This window comes from Panthera tigris, chromosome C2, assembly GCF_018350195.1.
Source record: "Panthera tigris isolate Pti1 chromosome C2, P.tigris_Pti1_mat1.1, whole genome shotgun sequence".
Lineage (NCBI taxonomy): Eukaryota > Metazoa > Chordata > Mammalia > Carnivora > Felidae > Panthera > Panthera tigris.
The window spans coordinates 114,216,293-114,226,070 of record NC_056668.1 but is presented as its reverse complement, the minus strand read 5'-3'; the positions used below and the strand labels follow the sequence as shown (position 1 = coordinate 114,226,070).

Here is a 9,778-nt window from a genome sequence, read left to right as displayed (position 1 = left end):
GCCATATATATATATATATATATATACATATGTATATGTATATACATATATGCATGCCATATATATATGCGTATATATATATATGAAGCATGCCATATATATATGCGTATATATATATGAAGCATGCCATATATATGTATATATGTGTGTGTGTGTATATATATATATATATATATATATATATATATATATATACACATATAGTAGAACTAATTAACTACACAGGGACTTGCTTGGCATAAGATAACTCCTAACAACAAGCTATTAAAGTGGAAAAATAAAGTCCCTAAAGAGTAAGTTGAGCATGATGTTCTTTCTGGAAAGTTAAAAATAAATAAAGTCTACATAAAAATAAGTAAAAATACAATTAATCTATCTGTATAAAAAGGAAAGTAACTTCCACTTCTGGGAGCATAGATGTATCTTTCCCTATTCTTCCCACTAAGTAGAACTAAAACCTCTGCTTTTAATATATAAGGCAAACATCATGCTGTACATGACATCCCCGTGACTTACTTATTTTATAACTGTTAGTTTGTACTTTTGACCCCCTTCATCTATTTCACCCACCTAGGATATGCCTGGAGTATTGGTGACCCCAGCCAACAAAACAACACCCAGTGGCCTCCACCTGCTGGTACTTAAAGGTTGTTATAGAATTTTCTCTTCACCGCTCAATCGTATCTACTTACATTAGCCATAAGCAAAAGAAGAAATATCTTTTTCCGGAGACCAAGAGATATTTCACACAGTATAGTTTTGACGGCTTCAGTTTCTTCATTCAGCTCATCCAGTCGCTAAACACATAGAAGCCAGGATTGTACCCGAATGGGTAGACAGCGGTAGAAGTTAAGAATGAAGCTCAGATTCAGGGGATTCCTCAGGCTTGTCAGCTGGAGGGACAGGACCTCCTCCTGCCTGAGAAGAGCTTAAAAATTGACATGACTGAAAACATAGCAGCTCCTGTTCATCAGGAAAACAGCAGTCCTCACGCCTATCCCTCACCTCTAGGTTATAGAGGTTTCCCAAAATCTGTTACTCTGTAAATAACGTGCCATGTCATGGTATTCCTGGCAACTGACCTCTTCGGAATGGAGATATGATCAACAGATGTCAGGGTCTATTACAACAGCTGCCCCAGAGGCACCTCTGAAATATTTTTGGTGGGCAGCGGTGGATGAATGCGATTAACAACTTGGTGGAGGCTGCCAAGAGGTGTAGACATGAAGCAACGTGGCTTACGGGGCCGTCTCCCTTCTCTGTCACTGGAAACACAATCAGCCAGAACTCATCAGAATGGTTTGCAAGCCTGTCCACAATCGGTGGGTCGCGGGGCAGGGAGGCTTATCTTCACTTCCGCAGGATGGATGGGGCTGGGGCTTCTCACGCAGCTGCCCGACGGGTCCCGTGGAGGCAGCAGACAGAGATGGCAGAGGCCACTGCGGACACCGCCGTCCAGGTCCTGGACTGTACGGGTAATCTCTGCCGGGCCACGCTTCCTCCGGCCCAGTAGCCAGCGGCATCTGCTGGGGCAAAAAAAAAAAAGCGGGGCTGCAGCTTCTTCCCCGGGGAGCCGTACTCCACACGTTCCCCCACGGACTGAGCGCGCACCACGTGGCTGGATCCGCTGGAAGCTCTTCCGGTGCAAAGTTACTGCTCTGCGCCTCGCTCCGGTAACAGGACCCACCTGGGATCGATTTTCCCGTCAAACCGCATCACGCGGAGCGCCATGGTGGAGCTGCCTCCGTGTGGAAACTGCTTTTCAAGCGCACAAATAGCACCACCTTTCATGGTTCCTTCTTCCTTGAGTTGAGGCCTGGGGATCTCGTGCCACAGCTGCTTCACAGCCTGGTGCAGGAACGCCTCTTCTTCCCTCCCCAGGAGGACGTTGGAGTCCCAGAGCGGCTGGTCTTCCATCTCAAAAATTGTCACATTCTAACAGGTGTGAGGTGCTATCTCATTGTGGCTTTCATTTGCATTTCCTTGATGATGAGTGATATTGAGCATCTTTTCATGTGTTTGTTGGTCACCTGTATGTCTTCTTTGGAGAAATGTTTGTACATGTCTTCTGCCCATCTTTTCACTGAATTAGTGTTTAGGATGTCGAGTTGTAAAAGTTCTTTATATATTTTGGATAGTAACTGTGTATCAGCTATGTAATTTGCAAATATCCTCTCCCATTCAGTGGTTCCTTTAGTTTTGTTGGTGGTTTCCTGTGCTGTGCAGAAGCTTTTTATTTACATGTAATCCCAATAGTTTAATTTTGCTTTTGTTTCCCTGGGCTCGGGAGACATATCTAGAAAGATGTTGCTACATCCAATGTCTGAGGGATTACTGCCTATGCTCTCCACTAAAACTTTTATGGTTTCAAGCCTTACATTTAGGTCCTTAATCCATTTTAAGTTTATTTTTGTGTATGGCATAAGAAAGTGGTATGTTAAGCACACTGGAATTAAAAATTAAATAAATAGATAGATAGATAAGTATATTTATCAACAAGTAGTTCTTCATAGACTGAAACTTAAAAAAAAAAAAAAAAATCTCACCATGGCAGTTCAAGTGCAGGTTGCTGAGGTCAGCTTATATAGCATGGTGTACATCATGGTCACTATAGTCAATAATACTGTATTGCATTTTTTTTTATTTTTTTTAACGTTTATTTATTTTTGAGACAGAGAGAGATACAGCATGAACGGGGGAGGGGCAGAGAGAGAGGGAGACACAGAATCGGAAGCAGGCTCCAGGCTCTGAGCCATCAGCCCAGAGCCTGACGCGGGGCTCGAACTCGTGGACCGCAAGATCGTGACCTGAGCTGAAGTCTGACGCTTAACCGACTGAGCCACCCAGGCGCCCCTGTATTGCATATTTTAAAGTTGCCAAGACAGTGGATCTTAAAAGTCCTTACAAGAAAAAAAATGTTTTGCTACTATGTATGCTGACAGATGTTCACTAGACCTACTGCTGTCATTTCACAATATATGTAGAATCGTCATGTTGTATACCCGAAACTAACATAATGTTATATACCTCAAATTTATAAATTAAAAAAAAAACAAATATCAGAAGACCTGAAAAGTGGAGAGCCATCTAGGGATGTTGGGACCCACTGAAGGATATGCTGGTGAGCTTTCTGTGTTTTCTCTTTGCTTTATGTACACCAGACTTAAAGCTGAAGAAGCCAGCAACATAGAAACACCCATGGACACAGAGAAAAAAAGCCCCAAACAAACGCCTCCTCTCCCTAGTCAAAGAACCAGGAAAGGGACAGCCTAGCAAGACAGAGAACCTGTAGGCAATAACTGCTCTATTCTAGCAAACACCCCAGAAAAACTATGGCCCAGCCCATGCCAGCAAAAACTAAGTGAACAGGCTAGACTTCTACCCCACCACCACCACAATCCCACCACCCCCTCCACCACCACATGAGGCTATAACAAAGAAGTCCAAACCACTAATGTGAAAGACAGTAGTGTGGGAAGCCAGGACTTTCATCTCCACCACACGGTAATGAAGTCCTCCCTGGGTTCAGTGGAGACAAGGTGGGGAACCTAGATTTCCCCTTCAACCTGGCAGTAACAGAGTGCTCTTTCTTTCCATTGTGGTGGTGTGAGAGGAACCCTTGGGGAGATTCAGGACCTTCATCACCAATCAATCAGCAGTAATGAGGCTACAGGGAGATCACATGAGGAGCAGCTGAGGTATCCATGCCCCTCTCTGCCAGGGGAGTATCACTGATGGCCTAGTAAGGAGCCAGAACTCCCAATCCTGCCCAGCAGTAACTAAAACTCCCACCCTTGGGTGTCAACAAAGGCCAGGTAGAGAACCTGGACTTCTACACCTACCTGGTAGTAATGAGGCAGGGCCCTCCCTTACTCTGCCACAGAGGTATCAGAGGAGGCCAAACAGAATAAAAGGTTTAAATAAAATCCAGAATCACATAACATAATACCCAAAATGTCCAGGTTTTATTTGAAAAATCACTTATCAGACCAAAAATCATGAAGATCTAAAGCTGAATTAAAAAGATAGTTATTTGAGGGGCACCTGTGTGGCTCAGTCAGTTCAATGTGCAACTTTAGCTCAGGTCATGATCTTGCAGTTCACGAGTTCGAGCCCCACATCAGGCTCTGTGCTGATACCTCAGAGCCTGGAGCCTGCTTCAGCTTCTGTGTCTCCCTCCTTCTCTGCCACTCCCCTGGTCATGCTCTGTCTCTCTCTCTCTCTCTCTCTCTCTCTCTCAAAAATAAACATTTTTTTAAAAAGATAGTTATTTGAAAAGACAGAGATGATAGTAATGTTAGTGTTATCTAATAAAGATTTTAAAGCAGCTGTGATATAAAATGCATGTGCAAAATTATAAGCACATTTGAAACAAATGAAAAAATAAAAAGTCTCAGTAAAAAAACATAGTATAAGCAAAGAAGGTAGGAAGAAGAGCCAATGGAAATTTTAAAACTCAAAAAAATTTTTTTTAATTAAATAAAAACCTCACTGGATTGGATCAATAGCAGAATGGATGGACAAATAAAAAGTAGAATAAAATAAGTAGAAACTAACGAATCTAAACAATAGGAAAAATATCAACCAAAAATATCAACAGAACTTTAGATACCGATTCTGCAAAATCTCTTCTAATAAGAATGCATACAATAGAAAGGAAAAGGATATTTTCCAATTCATTTATGAGGCCAGTATTAGCCTGATACCAAAACTACAGACAGTACTAAAATAGAAATCTATAGGCCAAGATCCGTAATGAACATAGATGCAAAATCCTTAAAACAAAATATTTTAATAAAATCCTTAAAATAAAAATAAAATATCAACAACTAGAATTAAACAGTATATAAAAAGAATTTTAAGCTATGACCAAATGGAGCCTTATAAATTCCCAGAAGAAAAATCCCAGGATTATATTAATAGATGCAAAAAAGATATTTGACAAAATTCAATACTCATTTACTTAAAAAAACTCTCAGGAAAAAAAAAAAACAAGAATAAAGAACCTAATAAAGAACATCTTTTAAAAATCTATAATTGGTTTTTTGTTTTTAATATGAACTTTATTGTCAAATTGGTTTCCATACAATACCCAGTGCTCATCCCAACAGGTGAAAAAATTTAAAACAAAAAAACAAAAAAGCCTTCTATTAGTTGATATTATATTTATGGTGAAAGACTGATGCTTTCCCCTGAAGATTAGGAATAAGATAAGGGTATCCACTTTGACCATTTTTGTTCTATGTTCTACTAGAAGGTGTAGCCAGTGCAATAATGCAAGAAAATGAAATAAAAGCATACAGATCAGAAAGGAGGGTATAAAAGGGTCCCTATGCAGAGGACGGATTGTCTACATAGAAAATCCGAAGGTGCTTCCTTCCGCAGCACATTTACTAAAATTAGAAAGAAGATCCCAAGAAATTAAAAAAAAAAAAAACTTGGGACGCCTGGGTGGCTCAGTCGGTTGAGCGTCCGACTTCGGCTCAGGTCATGATCTCGCGGTCCGTGAGTTCGAGCCCCGCGTCGGGCTCTGTGCTGACGGCTCAGAGCCTGGAGCCTGTTTCAGATTCTATGTCTCCCTCTTCCTCTGACCCTCCCCTGTTCATGCTCTCTTTCTCTCTCTGTCTCAAAAATAAATAAATGTTAAAAAAAAAAAAACTTCCTAATACTAATAAGTGAATTCAGTAAGGTTGTAGGATACAAGAGAAACAGAAATATCAACTCTATTTCTATACACTAGCAATAAATACATGTGGACACCAAAATTAAAAATATATCATTAAAAATTGCACAAAAATATGTGTAAATCTAACACCACATGTACAGGACTTGTACTACAAACTATAGAACATTAATAAAGATTTTAATAAAAGAAGAGCCACAGCACATTCGTGGATTAATAGATTCAGCATAGGAAAGCTGTCAGTTCCCCCCAAATTGATACACAGGTTTAACATAATTTCTACCAAAATCCCTGCAAGATGTTTTATAGATGTAGACAAGGTTATTCTAGAGTTTATATGGAAAGGCAAGGGAACAATAAAAATTCACCAAGGGCACTCCTGGGCATCTATCTCAGAGAAATGAAGATTTATGTTAAAAAAAACTGTTCACAAATATTCAGAGCAATTTTATTTGTATAAATTAAAACTGAAAATGATCCAGTTATTACGTGTTGGGCAAATGGTTAAACAACTGTAGTACATCCCTACCATGGAATACTACTGAACAATTAAAAGGAATGAACTATTGGTACATGCAACAGTCCAGATGAATTTCCAGAGAATTATGCTGAGGGAAAAAAACAAAATCAAACAAACAATCCCAAAATGAAGCAGATCCATTTTTAAAACATGCTTGAAATGACGAAACTGTAAAGTGGAGAACAATCTAGAAGTTTCTAGGGCTAAGAAGGGATTGAGAGCCAGAGGGAAGCTGGTGTGACTATAACATAACTGATCCTTTTTGTGATGGAAATATTTTTTTAGTGTTTATTTATTTTGAGAGACAGAGAGGGAGGAAGAGAGAGAGAGAGCATGCGCGAGTAAGAGAGAATCCCATGCAGACTCCAGACTATCAGCACAGAGCAGGACACAGGGCTCCATCTCACCACTGTGAGATCTTGACCTGAGCTGAAGTCAAGGGTCAGATGGACACTTAACAGACTGAGCCAGGCAGGTGCCCCTCGTGATGGAAATATTTTATATCTTGACTATATCAATGTTAACATTCTGGTTATAATGTTGTACTATAGTTTTTTGAGATGTCGCCACTTGGGGAATTTGGGTAAAGGGTACATAGGATCTCTCTGTGATACTACTGAAAGGGTATGTGAATCTCAGACTATCTCAGGATAATCCTGATATTTTTACAGAAAGAAAAACAATGGAATGATCAGTACAGTTTCTGAATGATGATAATCTTGTGTGGAGAGTCAGGGAATAGAAGAAGGGAAAACCATTTAGTTAGTTGTAGGATTTTATCAAGGTCCTTGCTCATATTTAGGGTGGTGAGTTTGCAGGGTTTATCACATGATTAATGATAACTAAGTCAATAATTAAAAGCAAAAGTTAAAAAATGAAACACAATAGTTTTAAATTCTGTCTGAGTCTTACATTCTCAATAAAATGTGGTGGCTAGACAATGCTATAAATACATACACCAAACTCATTTATTTTCCTCTCAGGTTGAGAGAATGGCTACATTCCCTGGACCCCTTGTGGCCAGGTGGGACTATGTGACTGAGTTCTGGCTGGTGGTATTGGCCAAAAGTGAAGTATACCACATTCAGAACTGGCTGCTGAACATCCTTCACAATCTGTCACTATCTTTCTCCTCCATTCCTATGGCTATGGTGACAGAGCTGCACAAGGTAAGAAGCCTGAATCCAGTAGTATACTGGTTGGAGAACCACCCTAGAGAGCCTCCTGACTACAAACATGTGCATTGGATACTGCAGGAACTAGAAAGAAACCTGGACCGGTTTAAGCCACTGTGATTTGCAATGTTTATTTATTATTACACTACAGTCTAGCCTACTCTGACTAATACAGATGCTTAAAAAGAGCCCCAATAAGTGATGAGAACTCACAGCAATGAAAACTAGCACTGGCACTCAATTGCCCAAATCTGGAGAAATGGCCACTATTTGTAAAGCCCTTAGAATTGGATTGAGAAATATAATTGGTGATCCATGAATGTGTTGGCACTGGGTTGCAGAAAACCTGATGGCCGAAAAGAAGGTAGAAAGATGCTTTGCCCCTCCCCACTGTCTGCCCTGGCTCAGAAATGCGAAGACACTGCCAACCAAACAATGGGGCAACCACTCCTCTACTACAGTGAAGCTTCCAACAAATGCTGGCTCCCTCCTCTTCCACTTCTAGCCCATCCTCACCAGATTCATTGTAAGTAAAAGGACAGTATAGGTGTATCTAAAACTCCCTGTAACCTTCCCAAAGTCTTCATTCATCCTTATTCATCTGCTCTGAATATGGGGTCTATCATTTCTGTCTATATTTTTATACTCTTACTATGTGTGTATTTGTCCCAAATATATAATAGCGTGGGATACTTTAAAAGATTTACTTCAATATTAGTCTAGCCTATGAATCCTTCTGCAACTTGCATTTTCATTTAGTACCATGTTTTCTATATTTATTCAAAATGATACAACAGTTTGTTCGTGTTAACTGCTACATATATTCAATATGCCACAATTTTTTGTCCATTCCTCTATTAATATGTTGCATATACATTTTGGCTATTAGAAGTTTTACTCCAAAGAGCATTTTTGTGTGTCTCATTATACATATTTCTAAGCATTCTCTCGGGCATCTATGTAAGAGTATAGAAATCTATGACTATATTAGATGTATTCAAGTTACTGTAGTATATACCAATTTATGTTGCCATCAGCAGGGTATGGGTTTCTATTTCCCTTCATATTCAATAATACTTAATATTTTTAGGCTTCCAATGAGTATGAAATGCTCACTTTGAGTAATCTCATTTTTAAATCTTAAGTTTCCTGATTATCAGTGAACTTCAGCATTTTTTCATATGCTTATTGGCCACTCAGGTTGTAATTCTGTTCATCACTTGTTCATATCTCCTGTCCATTTTCCAACTACGCTTTCTTTTTTCTTACTGATTTATAGAAATTTTCTGCATGGGGCCCGGGGTGGCTCAGTTGGTTGAGTGTCTGACTTCAGCTCAGGTTGTGATCTCACTGTTGCTGAGTTCTAGCCCTGCGTCAGGCTCTCTCTGCTGTCAGCATGGAGCCCGCTTCAGATCCTCTGTCCCCTTCTCTCTCTGCACCTCCCCCACTCTCTCTCTCTCTCTCTCAAAAATAAATAGCATTTAAAAAATTCTTCTGCATATTCAAAGTATTAATTCTTACTTAGTTATATGCTTTGAAAATAATTTCTCACGGTCTATGGCTTCTCTGTTCACCTCACTTATGAAATCTTCTGCCATGTAAGGCTTACATACTAAATTTATCAGGCAAAAATATTTTCCTTTATGATTTGAGGCTTGTGGGTCTATCCCACCACTTTATAATGTCAACTCTTTCATTTACCAAACATCTATACATACATGACAATATTTCTGGCTCTCTATTCTGTTGTATTGGTCTGTTGGTTTATTCCTATATCAATTATTACTACTGCTTCATTAAAAGTCTTGCTATCTGCTAAGCCACATTCCTCAGTCCATATTCTCAAATTGTTTTTGCTATTTCCGTCCTCTTACTCTTTAAATAGAGTCTAGGATTGACTTACAAATTTGCCTTTAAAAAAGACTTTTTAATATTTAGAGAACAAACAAAACTTTCTTTTATATAATTATCTTTTCAGAATCAGTAATATAGAGGATGCTAAAAATTAATGCATGTCAAAAATTTGTCTAGAACAATGATTTATGTTATTAAACAAATGCCTGCAGTTATCAGAAAACCATTATGTATTTTTTCTATATGAAGTTCTTGATATAGGGCATGGGGGACTGCTTGATTGGGAAGACTAGATGTGACTTCACTTTTTGGAATCCCAAAGATTAGCAACCTCTGAAGATCTCATAATAATTAAAACTGTCAATCCAATATGTTTCTTATAAGAAATTTTTAATGGAGGAAAGAGTTAAGATACCTACATTCCTCTGAGATGCTGTAGACAACACTTTGATATCGCACTCTATTGATCAGAATTTTTTTTTTTTTCTGAGCCAAATGCATTTTCGGTTGCAAAATAAAATAAAATAAATTTCCTTTAATTCTTTG

The 9,778-nt window shown here is 39.0% G+C and overlaps 1 pseudogene; it reads left to right on the top strand.

Moving 5' to 3' along the window:
• Positions 1-577: 577 nt before the first annotated feature.
• Positions 578-1,778, top strand: LOC102968678 (annotated as a pseudogene).
• The last annotated feature ends 8,000 nt before the right edge of the window (positions 1,779-9,778 follow it).